Source organism: Castor canadensis, chromosome 1, assembly GCF_047511655.1.
Source record: "Castor canadensis chromosome 1, mCasCan1.hap1v2, whole genome shotgun sequence".
NCBI lineage: Eukaryota > Metazoa > Chordata > Mammalia > Rodentia > Castoridae > Castor > Castor canadensis.
In genome coordinates this window covers 37815820-37836502 of record NC_133386.1, presented here as the reverse complement: position 1 = coordinate 37836502, position 20683 = coordinate 37815820, and the positions used below count along the sequence as shown (strand labels likewise).

General features: G+C 37.9%; 1 protein-coding gene across 2 annotated transcripts in view; it reads left to right on the top strand.

Annotated features, from left to right (window-relative positions):
* Ncoa7 (nuclear receptor coactivator 7) overlaps positions 1 to 20683 on the top strand; it is a 153058-nt gene that overhangs the window by 47110 nt on the left and 85265 nt on the right. The window lies entirely within an intron of this gene.

The window sequence follows — 20683 nt, the reverse complement described above, 5'->3', positions numbered from 1 at the left end:
TCTGTAAGGTCACAAAAAGCTCGGTAGGTTCGTGGACCTGTAAGGCAGCAAGTATGTCTCAAACAGAGTGTTTTTAAGGGAAAAACAAACAAGGGAGGATGTAGCTGGGTCAGGCATGCAGGAATTCATTGGCCATGTTTGGGGATTTGGATTGAGCAACGAGTTGAATGGAGGTTCAATTAACTGAAAGGGGGAGACCAGAAAAATTATAGCTTTGAAGGGAATCACATTTAAGTTTGCACGTGTTAAGTTTGAGATGCTTATGAGACATGGGGGGGGTACTAAATACATAATTGGGTATGTGAATCTGGATTGAAAAAAAAATAGAGTGGGTTTGAGCTGAGATGGGAATTTAAGTGTTGCTGGCCCCAGTCATGGGAAAGAATGTGATCACATAAGGAGAGAGTAGAGTGAAAAGAAAGCAGATCTAAGGAGTGAGGAACAGAACTGGGAAACTCTACCATTTGATATTCTAGAACAAAAAGAGAAATAAGGTAAAACCCCAGAAGAGGAAGAATCACAGCAGCCAAGAAAGAGCAAATCAAAGAGTAGAGAATGATCAGCAGTTTTGAAACCAGCTGACAGTAAAGTAAGATTAAAACTGGGGACTTAGAGGTATAGCTCAGTGGTAGAGCACCTGCCTAACATGCATGAGGCCATAAGTTGGTCCTTAGCACCATGCAGGGAGGGAGGGAAGAAGGGAAGGAGGAGAGCATGTATTTGGCTAATCCATCAAAGAGGGATCCCTCAGAAAGGTCAGCCTGAAGACTGACCCCTATGTAATGTCACAGGATATTGACAAAGCAATAAAGCAAGGGATGAGCCACAGTAGGTGGCTTGTAGCCCTGTGACATGTTCAGATTTTACTTGTGAGTATTGATGGTACTGTGGATTTTCTTTGGCTGCTTGCTAACTGTGTCAGTAGTGTTACAAATATGACCACAATGAGTCCTCAGAACAACCCCATGAGATAGTTGCTAGTGTCTTCCTCATATTTACAGGCAAGGAAGCAAGTTGGGAGTGGTTCAGTAACTCCCCAAGTTACATAGCTAGCTAGCAAGCAGTGAAGCCAAAGTTTCTTCCTACTTGGAAGCCTTTATTCTTAACTACTATCTCCATAGTACTTTGAAAATGTGATGTAAAAATAATTAGAATAATTTGTTCCATAATAGGGAATTTCAGTTGTAGTATCCAAATGAAAACATTAATTTAGAAGTTTTAGAATTTGGATTTACAATTCTAAATTTAGAGATCATCTGAACTACCAATTCCATGGTAGGGCTGGAATTTCTATAGTATCTGACAATAGCCCTTTTCTAGCTTGGACTTGAACATTTCCAACTTTGAGGATGTCCTGGGGACTCTCAAAGGCTGGAGTCTGGTTTCTTATTTGAAAAACTCTCATTTGTAGAAGGTTGGTTTTTGTTTTGTTAAAATTTATTTTCTTTACACTTATTCTACTCACTGTTATCACATGTATTTGAAGACAGCATGTTCTGCCATGAACCTTCTCTTTTCAAGGCTAAATATCCTAAGTTTTGAATCTTTCTACCTAAGGCAGAGTTTTCAGATTTGTCACCATCTTGGTATAGCCTGATTAATGCACTTGCAAGACTATTACTTGTTATCTTTTATTTTAATATGTATCCCATTCATTGACAACAGTTATGCTTACAATGAAGGAAACAAGTGTTTTACCTTGTAAATTGAAATTTTAATTTTATCTTGTTTTCTATCCATTATTCTGTCCTTCCAGGAATTTGATGCCTGATTTTTGCCATTGAACATATTTTCTGTTCTCCCTAGCTTGAGTGATATACACAACCTGAACACTACACTTTCTGTGTTCTTATCCAAGTGGCTGATAAAAATGCTGAATTGGAAAACTTTAGGCATTATGGCATATTAGTACCATCAACACCTAAAATAATTATCTTTACTATTTCAACTTACTATATAAGTCATTTTGCCCTAAGTTCATGGGACTGAATTTTATAGGCCAGCTGTTTCCTTCTGTTTTTCAAGAAGGCAGAGACAAGCCGGGTGCCAGGGACTCATGCCTGTAATTCTAGCTACTGGCGGGGGAAGCGGGCAGAGATCAGGAAGATCAAGGTTCAAAGTCAGCCTGGGCAAATAGTTCGTGAGACCCTATCTCACAAACGCCCAACACAAAAAAGGGCTGGTAGAGTTGCTCAAGGTGTAGCACTGAGTTCAAACCCTAGTATCTCAAAGAAAAAAAAAAAAAAGAAGGCAGAGACAGACATTTTCAATGCCTTGTTAAGATCTTGACACTCTATAGTGTGAAATCTTAATTGTGACTATCCATCAATACACCGAATCTAGTAGCACCATCAAAAAAAGAATTATGTTCCTTTGGGTTCATACATCTAGTACCCATTATTGCTTCTGGGAGTCAATAATTCATCTTCAAATAATAATTAATTAATTAATATCTGTTAGTTTATATTTCTGGAAATTGGTATCAGACTGCTCAGTTTGTCATTTCAAGAAACTTCTAAAAATTTTTTAATAACAGGTGGGTTTTTCTTTTCCATTCTCCTTTGTGATTCTCCAGAGATGACTGGTACAACTGGTACAACTCAGGGAGTTGTTTCATACAGGCTTAGATCCTTTGTCTTGGATTTCATTTTCTTCTTAGCATACAAGTTTTGTCTTTTTTAGTTTTTAACTGATTATCTTTGATACAGCTGCAAAACAGGATTGGAGCTGCAAAATTATGTCTACTTTCCCTAAGTTAATTTCATCCAATATGTCATAGGCAGTGGGCATATTGGTTCTTGCCTCTTCATCCTCTTCACATCTCTAAAATTTCCTGGTTACTTTTCCTTTGCATTGTTTACAAACATCTACTCATTCTAAACTTTAGCTTTCCATTATTGTTCTTACAGTTTTCTGTTATTTGCTTTTTGCTTTTGTTTATGCTCAGTTATGTGCCTTATTACCCATTGAAATTTGAGTTTGTGAGGCCACATTTTGACTTCATTGGGTCACATTTGTTTCTTTTTTGTTGGGGAGTGGGGTACTGGGGTTTGAACCCAGGTCCTCAGGTTTGCTAGGCATGCATTCTACCACTTGAGCCACTCTGCAAGCTCCGTATTTCTTTCTTCAGATGCCTTTAGCTTTGTCTTCTCAATGAACTCATTTTTGATGGAGTTGACAAAATTGGTTTTGTAAACACATAACACTCTTCTTGAACTATTTCTCTTTCATTCTCTGATCATGAGTTTATACTCAGCAAACATAAGGAATTCCTATAAAGAAATGCATGGTCTGGTGTAATAACAGGATGCTTTGCTATTAAAGTAGGTACAGTGCAGATAAGTACTGGAATGAAAGTGACTGCTAAATTCTAAAGGTTTAGACAGAAGAGATGATTATTCAAAAGATCCTGGGTATCATAAAAGAAGTGACACTGGAATGTTTTCAGATGTGAGTAAAACTTTGACATGAAGGAAAGAGGAGAATTGCAAGCAGAGGAGCAGAGGGGAAACTGTACAGATGTATGGACATGTGGTAAAATATGGGATTTGCATGTGACCCAGACACTGAAAAAGATTTCTTGTATTTTCTGAGAGAAGTATGTCATTGGGTCAGTACTTTAACACTATCTGCTGAATACTTCTCTATCTTCTTAGTTTTTTTTTTTTTTGGTTCAAACTGGGGTTTGAACTTAGGGCCTTGTGTTTCCTAGACAGGCACTCTGCCACTTGAGCCATGCCCTCAGCCCTTCTATATCTTCTTTTTGATTTATAGTCAAGGTATTTCTTTTAGAAGATTAGAGGAAAATATTGTTGAAGACCCAGATCCACAAGATTCATACCCAGAACTTCAAAGGCACAAAGGAATCACTTGAGGTTTTTTCCATTGGGGATCAGTCTCGTGGCCATATGCCTGACAAGTTCATCTGGAGTGATGGTTTGGATCATTTTTAGAAAGTTCTCTGCCACTTTGTTATTGTATACTCTAAACTAAGCTTCTCAGATCAAATTTTGATTGCTTTCATTTTCTGGACAGGGAATCCCCAAATACTTATTTTTAAATAGTTATTTTAAAGAATCACATAATTAGCCCTGAATTTATTTATTACTTTCCATGTAAGAGAACACATACCAGTTCTTTGGTTATGCTCTTAAGGATTGAAGTTTACACTCTAGATAGGACAAATGAGTCCACAAATCACAAGCCATTGTTTTTTAAACTTTTTTTTTTTTAAATTGGTCAATAAAGAGCTTTCAGTTAGAGCCCATGAATGCCTAGCATACATGGATGTTTAAAGATAATAGTTTTGTATTAGCTTTGGCTGGTGGACCACTCAAAATTCACAACCAATCAATTAAGCTTGGTTCCAGGTTTGCTTCTTGTGGGAAATGCTGCTAAATGTGGGAAAATTCTTTGACAGGACTCATGAAGGACAGCTAGAATCTCAACTGCATTTGGAGGCTCAAATTTCAAGTCTATAGGATATCACCCCATTTAACATGGTCTCTGGGTTTTCTCTGCCACACACAACACACATACACAATGTAGTTGAGTAAGCAGACACCTAAAATGTTGTTATTATTATTATTATTATTATTATTATTGCAGTACCAGGGCTTGAACTCAGAGCCTTGAGTGGTACCCTTGCACCACACTACCAGCCCTTTTTTGTGATGGGTTTTTTTGAGATAGGGTCTCCTGAACTATTTGCCCAGGTTGGCTTCAAACTCTTGATCTCTGCCTCCTGAGTTGCTAGGATTACAGGCATGAGCCACTGATGCCTAGTGACACTTAAAACTCTTAGAAGCTAAAAGTAGGGCGGGCCTTTTGTTTTAACTGGGGTGGAGGTAAGAGGTACTTTGAGGAATTCAGCCACTCCTCTATCCTCCAATGCTATTGCTATGAGCAGTTCCCACCTGTCACCCCAAATAAACATACACCCCTAATAAAAGGAGTGCTTTCTTAGCAGATGCAGATCTAAGACCTGTCCTCAAGCCCCTCATGCTTCAAATTCAGCTCTGCCCCCAACTTCTTACTATGGATGAATTGTAGAGTTGCTCCTAGCTTAAGGAAGACCCACCTTCCCTCTACCTCTCCCTTCTTTTTTGTTGGTTCTACAACAATACAGACCTTTAAGAAAAAACTATCGTGGTAGCTGTGTGCCAGAGGCTCACGCCTGTAATCCTAGCTACTCAGGAGGCAGAGATCAAGAGGATCACTGTTTGAAGCCAGTCCAAGCAAATAGTTCAGTAGACCCTATCTCGAAAATAACCAACACACACACAGACACACACACACACACACACACACACACACACACACACACACACACACACACAAAAAGGCTGGTGGAATGGTTCAAGTGGTAGAGCACCTGCCCAACTAAGCATGAGGCCCTGAGTTCAAATCCCAATACCACCAAAAATTAAGTAAATAGATAAACTATCATGCTAAACTGTAAAACTTTTTACTATTTAAAAAATATAAAAAAGCCTGAAAATTAAGATGTGTTTCAGTACACAGTGAGAGAATTAAAACAAACATGTGGCTGGGTTATTTTTTTAAATAAACATAAATGCTTGGTTTTTACCATGGAAAGCTGTTCAGAATCACCACTAGAGAAAACTAAAGTTACTTTAGAATATGATTAATATTTATTACGTAAATGTGGACATAATACAGTTTATCCTTTGCAGTTCTAAGGAAATTGTAAGGGACTGGGAAGTATAGTTAGTGGTAGGATGCTTGACTTCTGGGTGTGAAGCCCTGGGTTTGATCCCCAGCTCTGCAAAAAAAAAACCAAAAACTTAAAGTGTTCAATAAACAATGACTAAAGATTTTCATTCTCTGAATAGTCAATCTCTATAGAACTTAGATTTACATACATACTTATTTTTGTAGACTTTTAGGGCCAGAAAGCATCTTATCAATTACCTAGCTGACTTCTTGGTAGAAATGAGTTACTGAGTCCTAGAGGTTGTTATTTAATCAGGTCACCAGACTCAGCTATTGCAAGACACAATTTGTTGTTGAGTTTTCATCTTGCTCTCTTTCAATAGATCAATTATAACCCAAGCTTTTCTCTTCCTTGTAAGACCTAACAGGAGGCTACCTAAAGTAAACAAACTTACTCTAGAATCCTAAAAATCCCATTAAGTTTACCAGTGATGCAGCTTTCAGAGGCCTACTGTCTGGTCTCAAGATAATATTGGGCATCTGTTTTATGGTCATGTGATAAAGTCCACCAGCTCCCAGCTGGGGTCATTCACATGGAACAACCTTAGCCTCGTGCAAATTTCCATAATAGTCAGGACCCTCTTTCCGCTTTCTGAGGGGCAAGTAACAGAAAACAGATCAAAGTAGCTTAGGAGAAAGAAAAAGGCATTTGATTACCGGTTGCTGTCAAGTTCGAAGTCCAGGGTTAGATTTATCTTTAGGAGTGCCTGGATTAGAGGTTCAAATAATGTTACTATGACTCAGTTTGTCTGTCTCTATGCCCTCTCATGCTTTTGGCTTCTTTCTCAGGCTTTCCTTGATAAATGCTACCAACTCAGACTCTTGTTTGAGTTGTGCAATGGCTGGCAGCTTGAGTGTGTTTACCTGTGGGCACACAAGGACTGCACTCTGATTGGACCAGCTTAGCTCATGTTCCAGTTCTTGGAGTGAGCCCTGCAGGTGGGAGGCAGGGTCTCAGTGTTTTGATTGGACAGGGTTGTGTCAAGTATTTCATTCTTGAAGCTTGGGTGGAGCCCTTCCCAGGTCTGCTAGTATAGTGAATGATACATTGATTAAAATTTTGTTCTTGGTGCCATAGTAAAGAGGCCAGCAAAAGTCTACTACTGTAATAGTCCCTGAATTTAAAGCTTTACAAAAGTAGAATGATACACACTGAGGAGTTTCCAGACATTGGAGTGTTTCAGGAATTTTTGTGGTGCTAGGGATTGAACCCAGGGCCTTGCACATGCTAGGCAACCTCTACCACTGAGCTACGTCCCCAGACCCATTGGAGTGTTTTTAAAGAAGCTAATTCCATCATTGAATGCATAATTTTTTGAAATGACCCTTTAACAAACTTTGCAACTTGAGATTCTATGATTTACAGAGTACTTCTCAGAAAACAAAATGGAAGAGATAATTTGGATTTAGTTTAGTTAATGATTTTATCAATTAAAATTATTTAACTTTTAGAATTTCAAGTATTGTGACAGTTTTACATAGAATTCAGAATACTTAGTTCAGTGTTTAATACCACATCTCTTCTAAAATGATATGATATAGATTAATATATTGATACAGAGTGCCATTTTGTATGTATAGTAGTTATAAGTATGTAATAATTGATCAGTGCTCAATTTTAGTTTTTGCCCATGCTGTCATGAAATTGTTATATACACACACACACACACACACACACACACACACACACACACATGTATATGTGTGTGTTAAATATTGATCCCCTCTTTTTAAGAACACTGCTGAGAATGATTGGAGACTCTTTGGCCTAATCCACACACACAGTAATGAAACTTTTCTCTACTTGACTTTTATTTGAATTGTAGTTCATAAATTCGTTTAAGAGTCTCAGAAGTATCTAAAATCATATACATTTTCTCCCAACTGATGAAATACTATCACTCCATTTTGTTTTTTTCAGAAACTTTCTTTAATCTCAGCCAAAGTAAAGTCCAGCCGAGTTTTCTTATGGTTTACTCCAGGAACATAGAAATCCTCAGCAATCCAAGGGCTACTATTTCAATATTATGAACGTTTGACCTTAGTAATATGTGTTAAAATTAAAAGGAATTTCCAAGAACAAATCCGTGAGAAATTACCTCACCTTGTATCTACAACTATTTAAAAAAAAAAATCATACTGAGGACTGGGGCATAGCTCAGTAGTAGAGCACACATGAAGCCTGGGCCTGGGTTCAAGCCCCAACACTACCACAAAACAAACAAAAAAACAAGTATAAAATCAAAGCAGAGATTTCCTGGAAAGACTGCTATAAAGCTGTTGATTACTCAGTTGATGGCATGAATGAAGTTGGTTTGACCTCTATGTGTAACGTGGCGTGTTAGATATAAAGAAGAGTTCACGATAGGAAATTGCAGTTCTCCATATGTAGGGAAATGGGCAAATGTTCAACTGGGAGGAAATTGGTTTCAGGGTAATGTTACCAGAGAGCAAAGTTTTTGAGGAAAAGGAAATATGGTTTATTATCATCAAATGAGGAGGACAGGGAAAGTCAGCCACTCAAAGCTCTGTCGTTTCACTGCTGAGAGAAAATTTCCACCTTTTAAAGGGCAGTTCAGGGGTTCAGCTTGATTGCATGACGAGATGCATGTTCCCCATGGCTGCTGGCCTTGAATCTTCAGGTGTCTGGCACCGCTTCTCTGAAGCTGTATGTCTTGGCTGCAGGTTGACTGTTCTGGCCGTCAATAAGAGATAGGGGTAGAAGACTGCCTGATTTAATTGAAGAGTAAAGGGAGTTAATTTTGGATTCTCCAGCATATAGACAAAGAGGGAAAAGATATCAGTTTGGTCAACAGAGAAAACTGACCAGCATGCAAGCTTGCTATACCAAAAGCTTTTCCCTTTTGTACAGTTACATTTTCCCCACTGTCAATTTATCCCTTTCGTTTCAATGGAAAAGAGGCATTGCAATCATTTTTCTGTCTGGGTCCAAGTAAAGGAGTCAGTGCTCCTCAGCAAAAACAGCTTTTCGGCTCCTGTTACAGTAGTTGTGGATCCCCCCTCTCCCAGAAAACATCCTTGTGTTACTCTTTAAATAAGTAGATTGATGTTGGATGGGGGATTTCTATTATTGTAAAAAAAGGTCAACTTCATTTGACATGTGACACCATTAGATTCAAGGGCTGTACAAGTTCATGAAATTTGACACAGCTTATAATTCACTTGTTTTAATCTTTCTAGGACCAAAGTTTGTTTATTTTATTGTTCATTTATTCATCCATCCATTCATGCCCTACCTTTACGACACCTTAGAAAAACAACACAAAATGTAACCCACATGATATATAACCAGGCTTGTTTTGTTCTAGTCCCAGCCTTGTTACATTCAAAGAAACAGATATGATATTGAAAATAATTTAGCTACCATGCCTCTGAGAAAATATCCAAGCTGGAAATAAATGCATTACATTTAAGAAAATATTTAAAAGTCCCTTTTTTCCATGTCTCTGACTTTGTATGTGACTCTTAGCTGCTTTCCCACATTCTGTATCTAGCTTGAAACTTGCCAAGAAGCTCTCCACACAACCAGCGAGTATTTCTCTTGATGCCCCCATTTTCCTTTCAGGTCTTCTATTTCTTCTCCTCTCCTATGCCTTCTTCTACTTTTCTCTTCCTCTGTTGTTACATCCATGTTAATAAGCCCAGCATCAGGAAAAGGGAAAAAAACAAACCCAGAGTTACCTTTAGGAGGTAGCACAAGGAATGAGGTTGAGATCATCTATAAATTTCAGTAGTTTTTCTTTGTTGCCCTTATAAAAATTACAAAATATTGTTTATAAATTGAAGGTCCCAACCAGAAGATGTATGAATTGGCAAGAAAAAATAGGACACTAGAGTGCATGCTATTAGTTGTATGGATGACTCGGAATAACTCATGATCAGTGTTAAAAAGGAACTCCTTTCATGTTCCTCCCTATTCATGAGCAGAACACACACCAGTTCCTTAGATGGCAAAGCCCTCACTAGCCCTTACCTCTGAAATTATCTAGGACTTTACATGGGAACACTAAGATACGTGTCTTTAATAACATCCATAGAAGCAGTTTATTGCAGCAGCTGCAGGTGAAAAGAGCAGGCCTGCTGTCAGTGAAGCAGTGGGCCAGCACCCATATAGTCTAAAACTGAAGCTTTCTGATGATCAAAATTGACCCAAGAATAAAACTCTGTGCTGTCTGGAGCAAACAAATAAACAAACAGTACTGTAAAGATCGAAGCAATGATGGGTGAGTGCTAACTGCCAGTCTCAGGTGTTGAGCTGACTTTTCCATGAGCAGCCTCAATCCTGAAGATCTCTGGGTACTTTAAGCAATAACAGAGTCCATATCAGAGGAAGGCACAGGGAAGTTTGACTGCCTAAAGAAAGGCAGTATGACATGGAAGCCAGATGCTATGCTGCTGGCATTGAAGATGAAGGAAGAGGCTGTACAGGTTGTAGCTCTAAATGCTAGAAAAGGCAAGGAAAGAGCGTGGGGTGGGGTGGGTAGGGAATATGGCCCTGCCCATACCTTATTTCAGCCTGCTGAAACTGATTTCAGACTTCTGGCTTCTAGAACTGTAAGAAAACAAATGTGGGTTTTAAGTCATCAAGTTTGTGGTAATTTGTAAATGCACTCATAGGAAATTAATACAGCTAGTTAGTTTAAGAATAGCAAGATAAATAATACCATTATAAAATAAAAGAGAGTAAGTAACGTCCAAACACTTAGCATTTCTGTTTGTAGGTTTTGATTAACTTCTGTGTTGTTGTGTTAATCAGCTTATTATTGGTTGATTAGCAGTAAATTTCCTAATATTTAAATACTTTATTTACAGAACTGTGATGATTATTCTTACCTCAACACAATTTCTTTCATTACCTGGAACAAGTTCTCTTGTCTGGTTCCTATCCTAAGTTTATAGCTGAGATATATAGGATGTGAACTGGTTCAACCTAACAATTTTTCAAATTTATGATGGGTTTATTTGGGAATATTAAAAGAAGTTTGACTTAAGGTATTTTTGACTTCTGATAAGTTTATCAGAATTACCCCGTTGTAACCCAAGGAGCATCTGTACCATTAATTTCCCTAGAACTCTTTTAGGCTGGGACCCAGCATCCTTTAAGCTAAGGGAAACTACACTCTCCCAGGGGCAACCTATATATGCAAGAAAAGCCTGTCTTCTATCATAAATACAAGGCAAACATTCTATCTGTGTATGTTCATTTACCAGCATTGTCATTGTAATCCTAGTACGAAGCACCTGGGAAGGTGTCTGAAATGATGGTGTAAAACCACTGCAAGGCTTCTCTGAGTGAGAATTTGTTGGCAGCTGTTTCTGGCACCTGCACTTTGGATACCACAATCCGATAAGATCTGCTGACCCGCCAATGTTTTAACAGTACAGGGAAGTCCTAGAAAAGGGAAATTGGGTTTTTGTGGCTTGCCCCTGATTGCCATCCTATTTATTAGTCTTTACTAGAATATGGTTGTTGCTCTAGGCCAAGATGAATATATTTTGTGTATGTGTGCTTGCATCATTAGTTATGGAACTCAAAACCAAAGAACCTCCGCACCCCCACTGTTTTTGAGACAGAGTCTCACTATGTATCCCCGGCTGGCCTCAAACTCCCTATTCTCCTGCTTCAGCCTAACTCAGTGCTAGGATTAAGGTGCGTATCACTGCTTGGCTCAAAGGATCTCTTTTTCAAACTGTAGTGGTTCTTTGTAACCAGAATTTTATTTTTTCTGGTACAGGGGTTTGAACTCAGGGCTTACACCTTGAGCCATTCCACCTGCCCTTTTGTGTTGGGTATTTTCGAGACAGGGTCTTGTAAACTATTTGTATGGACCGGCTTTGAACTGCGATCCTCCTGAGTTCTGCCTCCTGAGTACCTATAGGCTTGAGCCACTGGCACCTGGCTCTGTAACCAGAATATTTTCTTTTGAGCTGATGAATTTCAGTTTGGGGGGGGTGGGAAGAATCTCATTATTAGATGAAGTGGAAAAAAAAGAAGGTACATCTCAAAGAGTGACTCTAGAGTTAGGAACATTTACAAATTCTTCCACTGACTATTTCTAAGTTTTTTGTTTTTATTTGATCATAATTCCAAGAGAGAATTTTCATCAAATGATTTTTATTTATTTACTTATTTATTGCAGTATTGGGGTTTGGAACTCAGGGCCTACACTTAAGCCACTCCACCAGCCCTTTTTATGTGTGTGTGATGGTTTTTTTTGAGATAGTGTCTCGAGAACTATTTGCCTGGGCTGGCTTCGATCTGCAACCTTCCTGATTTCTGCCTCCTGAGAAGTGAGGATTATAGATGTGAGCCACCAGTGCCTGACTCAAGTGATTTTTTAAAAAAACTATTTTTCTCTCTCTTGAAGAGTCAACCAAGATTGAACCCAAGGTGCAGGAAGGAACTCAGTACAAGCCCTTCTGCGACACAGACCTGGACATCTTCGGAACACATGACACAGGGCACAGCCAGCATGTGATTTTAGTTGCCAAATATGACAGTAAGGGATTTGTAGTGAAACTGAAACTGACCCTCTATGAAATCACAAAATGAGCTGGACTACAAAAAATGATGTTGTTCTAGAAATAACAAATAGCTTTGACCCAATGACTATATCTGTAGCAAAGTTAATTAAACAGGTGTAGTGAGAAAAAAGGTTGTGTACATGTATTAATATCTGAGTTTTGTTAAATACCATTTTTACTTTGTTATAGATGTGTGTTTCATAAAATTTCTCATTTATCCTGGGTCCTTAGAAATCTCCAAGTGAAAATAACAGCAAAAGCACAACCAATAAGTACCTTGTGGGGTTTTTTTTTCCTAAGCATGTTGTGTCTAATAGCAAAATGAGCCTTTTCTGTACCATTTAATCATCACAAAAACCCATTCAAGGCTATTTTTTATTTCAAAGATAAGGAACCTGAGGCTTAGATTTAGTAATTTTCCAAAGATGAACACCCAAGGAACAAAAGAGTATTCAAACACAAGTGTTTCTGCCCAGCTGCTGAGCTCATTCCATTGTAGCACAATTTCCCTAAGTTTGGAGGTGGCAAAAGTCAGGGTTAGACAACCAGGAAAAAACAACCTAAACTCTGAAGGTCAGAACAGTACAGTGACAGGGTTGGAGGCAGATCAGCCAAGAACAAGAACCAAAGGTCCCCTGAGGGAAATAGATCTGCTCAGAGTTTTAAAGAGGGGGTGAGTGGGGATGGTCAGGAATTCAGTGCAATAGCCAGATTTAGAAGAAAGAAAAACCATTGGCTGAGATTTAGCAAATGTTGCCATAGCTGCTGCTATTTATTTATTTGTTTATTGGCCTTATAATTAGAAAAATGATACATGTTTGCTGTGTCGAAAAATTTAACGGTAAATTATATAAGCATAAAACTACTTCTTTTCCTTTCCCCGTTGACCAGTCATTTTCCTGGACAAGGTTTGGGGGTGATTTTGCTGTAATTTGGTTTGTTTATTTCCACAAAAATGGAGTCATGAAATAATATAATATCTACATCTTTTATGTTAGTACTCTTATTTTCCTACAGAGGCAATTTTAAAGAGAAATTTTCTGTTAAAGAGGACTCTACTGCCTTCACGAATGATGAATTTTGACGTTTTCTCCTTTCCTTTCTGGAGCTATTAGCCCCAAATTAGAGAGCAATGGTGTTTTTGTTTGATTGGTTTTATTTCATTTGTTTGCCTCATTTTTGTTTTCTTTTTTTTTTTTGTTAGCCTTTTATATTGATGGTGTTGCATCACGTCCTCTGTTCTTTCCAGGTCTGGGAGCTGGGCAATGGGAGGAAAATATAATCAGACTTGAGACTTAGAGAAAAACAAAAGTACAAGACTCTTGGGAAGGTTTAATTTGGATTTAAAAAAGTAATTTTTTAAATATCAAAACAACTTTAGCACATTTCCTAATCTTCTCAGCCAAGTGTAAACTATTAGAGCCAGGCAGGGCCTTCAAAATCACTTCAACCTCTTGCTTGTGTTTACTTAAAAGCCCCTGGGAGTTTCTCTTGTTTCCAAAGAAGGTCACAGAACTGATTACTGAGACAGCCAAGGCCAGAGCCCAAATGAGGACTTAAATCTCCTGAGTGTACTCTCTGTTGAAGCCCACTAATTGTCAGGATATTCTCCCAAATAGCTCAAAGAATTTTCCAAGTTCAGGGGATTTTATTTTAAAGTCAAAATAGACAAATATACCATAAATTCTTTTAGAAGGGGTAGTCCTGGGACGTTCTAGGCTTGGGTTGTCAATTCCTGCTTTATAACTAAACTCTGCCCTGTGACCTTGGGAAATGGCCCCAGTTTGTCTCAGCCTTTCTTTTCTTATCTGTAAAGCAGAGATAAAATTGCCTACCTCCTGGGATTTCTGTGAGGTTGGTTTTTTGTAAAGTATTACTAGCATGGTGCCTGCTTTCTTAGCCAGCTCCCTAGTTACTATTAGAAGAGAGCACTTTCAAGCTTTTCATAATAATCTTTTTGAAAAAGTAAAACTGATCTTTTTTGGACATAACTTATGTGCTAAATTATTGTTCTAGAAGGAAGAATTTCCAAAACTATAAGTGCTTTAAAATTTTTTGAATACCTACTATAATGACAAAATTAAAAAACGACAGAAGAACATATAATGAAAAATAATTATCTTATTTTCTTTCCCCTAATAACTTTCTTTTTCTGGAAATTCACTTTACCAATTTTCTTATATAGCCTTGTAGGCATATCGTATGCATATACTCATTTGGTTTTAAATATTACTTCCATCTTTTTACCCTTCCCTCTAGCTCTTGCTAGCAGGGCTGCTGCAGCTGTCGAGTGACGAGTGCTGTCCAGTGATGTAGGCGTGCTCTACATGTGTGTCGTCCAATAGGGTGCCTGCCAGCATGAGTCCATTGAGCTCATGAAATGCTTTCCTTGCCAATGAATTTTAAATTTTTATTTAATTTTAATTAAATTTAATAACCACAGGTGACAGGATAGTGATTGCCATATTGAACAGTGCAGTGCTAGGTATTTATGACTGTGACAATTTTTTTCAGAAACACATGGACTCCAAGTTGTAAAATTAAGCAAAGAATCATGTCAAGCCACTAATTTAAAGAGGTCTTTAGCTGAAACTGTCAGAATATCCCTATTTGCAGACGACATGATCCTATACCTTAAAGACCCAAAAAACTCTACTCAGAAGCTTCTAGACATCATCAATAACTATAGCAAGGTAGCAGGATATAAAATCAACATAGAAAAATCATTAGCATTTCTATACACTAACAATGAGCAAACTGAAAAAGAATGTATGAAAACAATTCCATTTACAATAGCCTCAAAAAAAATCAAATACCTAGGTGTAAACCTAACAAAAGATGTGAAAGACCTCTACAAGGAAAACTATACACTTCTGAAGAAAGAGATTGAGGAAGACTATAGAAAGTGGAGAGATCTCCCATGCTCATGGATTGGTAGAATCAACATAGTAAAAATGTCGATACTCCCCAAAGTAATCTACATGTTTAATGCAATTCCCATCAAAATTCCAATGACATTCATTAAAGAGATTGAAAAATCTACTGTGAAATTTATATGGAAACACAAGAGGCCATGAATAGCCAAGGCAATACTCAGTCAAAAGAACAATGCAGGAGGTATCACAATACCTGACTTCAAACTATATTACAAAGCAATAACAATAAAAACAGCATGGTACTGGCACAAAAACAGACGTGAAGACCAGTGGAACAGAATAGAGGACCCAGAATGAAGCCACACAACTATAAGCAACTTATCTTTGACAAAGGAGCTAAAAATATACGATGGAGAAATAGCAGCCTCTTCAACAAAAACTGCTGGGAAAACTGGTTAGCAGTCTGCAAAAAACTGAAACTAGATCCATGTATATCACCCTATACCAAGATTAACTCAAAATGGATCAAGGATCTTAATATCAGACCCCAAACTCTTAAGTTGATACAAGAAAGAGTAGGAAATACTCTGGAGTTAGTAGGTATAGGTAAGAACTTTCTCAATGAAACCCCAGCAGCACAGCAACTAAGAGATAGCATAGATAAATGGGACCTCATAAAACTAAAAAGCTTCTGTTCATCAAAAGAAATGGTCTCTAAACTGAAGAGAACACCCACAGAGTGGGAGAAAATATTTGCCAACTATACATCAGACAAAGGACTGATAACCAGAATATACAGGGAACTTAAAAAACTAAATTCTCCCAAAACTAATGAACCAATAAAGAAATGGGCACGTGAACTAAACAGAACTTTCTCAAAAGAAGAAATTCAAATGGCCAGAAAACACATGAAAAAATGCTCACCATCTCTAGCAATAAAGGAAATGCAAATTAAAACCATGCTAAGATTCCACCTCACCCCTGTTAGAATAGCCATCATCAGCAACACCACCAACAACAGGTGTTGGCGAGGATGCGGGGAAAAAGGAACCCTCTTACACTGTTGGTGGGAATGTAAACTAGTACAACCACTCTGGAAAAAAATTTGGAGGCTACTTAAAAAGCTGGACATCGATCTACCATTTGATCCAGCAATACCACTCTTGGGGATATACCCAAAAGACTGTTACTCCAGAGGCACCTGCACATCCATGTTTATTGTGGCACTGTTCACAATAGCCAAGTTATGGAAACAGCCAAGATGCCCCACCACTGATGAATGGATTAAGAAAATGTGGTATCTATACACAATGGAATTTTATGCAGCCATGAAGAAGAACGAAATGTTATCATTCGCTGGTAAATGGATGGAATTGGAGAACATCATTCTGAGTGAGGTTAGCCTGGCCCAAAAGACCAAAAATCGTATGTTCTCCCTCATATGTGGACATTAGATCAAGGGCAAACACAACAATGGGATTGGACTATGAGCACATGATATAAGCGAGAGCACACAAGGAAGGGGTGAGGATAGGTAAGACACCTAAAAAATTAGCTAGCATTTGTTGCCGTTAACGCAGAGAAACTAAAGCAGATACCTTAAAGCAACTGAGGCCAATAGGAAAAGGGGAACAGGTACTAGAGAAAAGGTTAGATCAAAAAGAATTAACCTAGAAGGTAACACCCACGCACAGGAAATCAATGTGAGTCAATGCCCTGTATAGCTATCCTTATCTCAACCAGCAAAACCCCTTCTTCCTTCCTATTATTGCTTATACTCTCTCTACAACAAAATTAGAAATAAGGGCAAAATAGTTTCTGCTGGGTATTGGGGTGGGGGAGAGGGAGAGGGTGGAGTGGGTGGTAAGGGTGTGGGTGGGGGCAGGGGGGAGAAATGAACCAAGCCTTGTATGCACATATGAATAATAAAAGAAAAAAGAAAAAAAAAAGAGGTCTTTAGCTTAATATATTCTCTCTCTCTTGCTCTTTTTCTTTGTGGTGCTGAGGATCAATCCAGGGCCTTGTACAAGCTAGGCAAGTGCTGTGACAGTGAGCTATATCCCGAACCTAGCTATTTTAATGCATTTTTAATTTCATGTAGGCAGTAAACTTTCTTTTCAAATGAAGTCCCTGTATTAGATGAGTTCATTTTTGAGAATGTAGTGCTATAGAGAACACTGTGAAGGGCATGTTAATTTCTGCGAATGGGTGCCTTGTTTAGGCTGTGGGAACACAGTACTTACCTAAACTAATCCCTGCCCTCATGCAGCTTTCACTGTAAGTGCTAATAAAAGCCTCAGGCCCTGGTGCTTTTTGTGCTGCTTTGCCCTTGAGGTTAGTGTGGAAGGGGACTCTGCAGAGACTCAGAAAGGGACTTGCTCAGGGCTTTGCCTCTGACTAATGCCAGTGTCCCAAAGTCATTTCCTTTGGTAAAGGAAAAAGCTTGAGAGAAAACCAGTTTTCATTCTATCATAAAAATTATGTTTTTAGCAGTATCACCTTACTTATTTCTCTTCAGTCTGCTAACTGTGTGCCAGGTAACTAGTAGAGAGGGAAAAAAAAGCATTTTGATATCTATTATGGGGAGATAGGAATAAGAAGTTCAGAATCGTAGCCTCATTCTTTTGTCCTTGAGGAAGGTCTAACTGGTATAATTTCCCTTCAGGCTTTTATTGCTCCTCCCTTAAACGATTATTGCACTTAAATCTTACTCTTTTGACTCTTGTTCAGTTTGAAAATGTTCTAGTATAAACATGTATCATTTTCATAATAAAACAAACAGTAATAAATAATGTAAAAAGCAACCAGGACAGGGACAGAGAATTGATAAAATTCTGATATGGGGGCTGGCAGAATGGCTCAGGTGTAGAGCACCCACCTAGGAAACCTGGGGCCCTGAGTTCAAACTCCAGTACACCCCCCCCAAAAAAAAGGTGAATTTGAAGGGGAGATTTAGGAGCTAGAATTATCAGGGCTTGCCTACAATGGTGGGAATGGTTAATTTTAAAAGAAATAAATAGTTTTTTTTAACTTATACTCACAGCAATCAATGTTAAATATATTTTATTATTTTTCAGCTCTGTTTAACATGATTCACCAAGTTTATTTTTTCTTAGTACGTGATATAAATAACTATGTTGGATCATTTAAAAAAAGTGGTGTTCTTTCATCCAAGACCTTTTGTTTGTTTGTTTACCTAAATTTAGCCATAACAAATCCATATTGTGGAAATGAATTACCATATTGACTTGAAAAACAAAAGAGAAGGCCTGAAAGACAAAAGAGCTTAAAAGAAGATCATTAACTGTCACATCCTCCAGGCTGGCAGTTTTTCACTGTTGGAAAAGGTGTTATGAAAGTTTTCCGTACTTGGAAGGAAGAGTTTTATAGAAGGCTTAGTTGCAAGATCAAAATGTTCCAGTTCCATTGATAATCTCCAGAGATACAAAGTCTCAGGAGTACAATAGTCAAAAGGAAAGATGCAGCTGATTATAGAATTTCTAAAGAATTACATTGTTCTGTCGTATGTTAACTTTAGTACTGCTATTTTCTATTTTTTTTTTTTTTTAAGTAACTACTGTGGCTGGATGTGTTCACAATAATGTTCTGTGTGGAAAAGGGAGAAAACCAGTAAAAAAAACCAATGTATCCTGTTTTGTTATTTCCATGTGTGAATCTCATTCTCTAATGAGAAGTCCCCAAATAGTGCTGCTGTTCATCAAACCAGGGGCCTTAAGTATGATTGAGTTTAATTATCCTGAGGGCAGTGAAATGAGGACATTTAAATGAACTTCAAGTGGGAAAATTGAGATTGAGAAGCAGCATATTTTAGGCTGCTAAATATAAAACTAATTTTTCACATCTGTTTTTTCTCCTATTGAATGGTGCAAAAAGGGTTTTTTTCAAGCATGTTTTTGCTCAGCCAATACATTAGAACAACAGAATCAACCCATCTATAGCCAGCATTTTGGACAAAGAGATCAGTCTTTTGGCCAGGAGCAGTGGCTTAAGCCTATAATCCTAGCTACTTTGGGGGTAGAGCTCCTAGAGGATCATGGTAGCAAGGGTAGCCCAGGGAAAAGTTCCTGAGACCCTATCTTAACCAGTCCTCCCAGCCAAATGGGAAGCATAAATAATAGGATCTCAGTCCAGGCAGACCTCAGCATAAAGCAGACACCTTATCTCAAAAATACCTAAAGCAAAAAGGTTTGGGGCCGTAGCATAAGGAGTAGAGCATCTGCCTATCAAGTGTGAGGCTCTGAGTTCAAAGGCCAGTACCACAAAAAAAGAAAAAGAAAGAAAGAAAAATGATGAGTTCTCTGTAGAGATAAACCTCTATGATTTCTGTGTAGTGGCTAGGTTTATGCACATTAATTTAAGCTTCATACAGTAATTTGACTGGAAGAAAAATTATTATACTTCAAAGACACTTATTATCAGATCCAGCTTTGCAAAGAACCACCTACTCTTTTACCAGAAAAACAGTTAAAAACATCTAGGGATAGTAAGAATTTCTTTTTATAATGAGTCCCTACTGTGGTTTATAATTTTGTGGGGTTTTTTTCTTTTAAATAAGCAAACATAAGAGAATTAAACTAAGAGATAAGTATACTCATCTATGACTTTTTTCCAGCTTCTCTTAGCCATGTTTTCATTCAGTAGCCAATGAAGGTGTGAGAACCTGGCTTCTCAGGGACTGTTACAGCCTACTTGAACTATCTGGTTGGAATATAGTATCTTTATCCCCAGAGTGCAATGTGCAATATAGCTTATCATGCTTAATTCTCATTTATATGATTATACTGAGGGATAATTTACTATTATGTTATATATTAACACATTATCTCAGTTAATCTTAATAAAAGACCCTGCTGATAGTTAGAGAAGTACAGTTGTCAAATTTAATATATGAAAAAACTGGGAGTTAGACCCTTATCCTGACATCAAAGCCACAACAACAGACTCTTATTGACTGTCAGATCGATTCTGTCAGCACAGAATCAAACCTTATTCTTTTTTGTCCTAGAGGAATGTCATTTTTCTGCCCACAAATTTCTTTGTCCACTGTCCAACATCACATTGTCCAGATACTCAAGAAGGAAGAAGCAATAGAAATATGTAAGAGAAAGTGAATTGCGCCTAGACGCTTTCTTTCCACACAAAGGGAGATGGGTATTAATGAAAAAATATTTACGTTTGAGCAGAGCATCATATGTATGAGAGGTTCTGAAAGAGTTTGCACTCTGGTAAAACAAACATTGTCAAGAAGTACTAATAAGTACAGAATGACACATTAATTATAAATTAATGCGTCAGCTGGAAAATATTTTGAGTTATTGGATGCCACTGAATTACGATAAACTTCATTTCATACACATTGGCCTTAGGAGCAAAGAATTGAAATCACCAAATGTTTCCTAAGATATCAGACAGCAGTTATAATAATGATAATGACATATTGTCACAGTGGCATTTCCTGTGTTAGGAAGTGCAGCTCTTTAGGCTTCTTGTCATAGTTGTAAAGG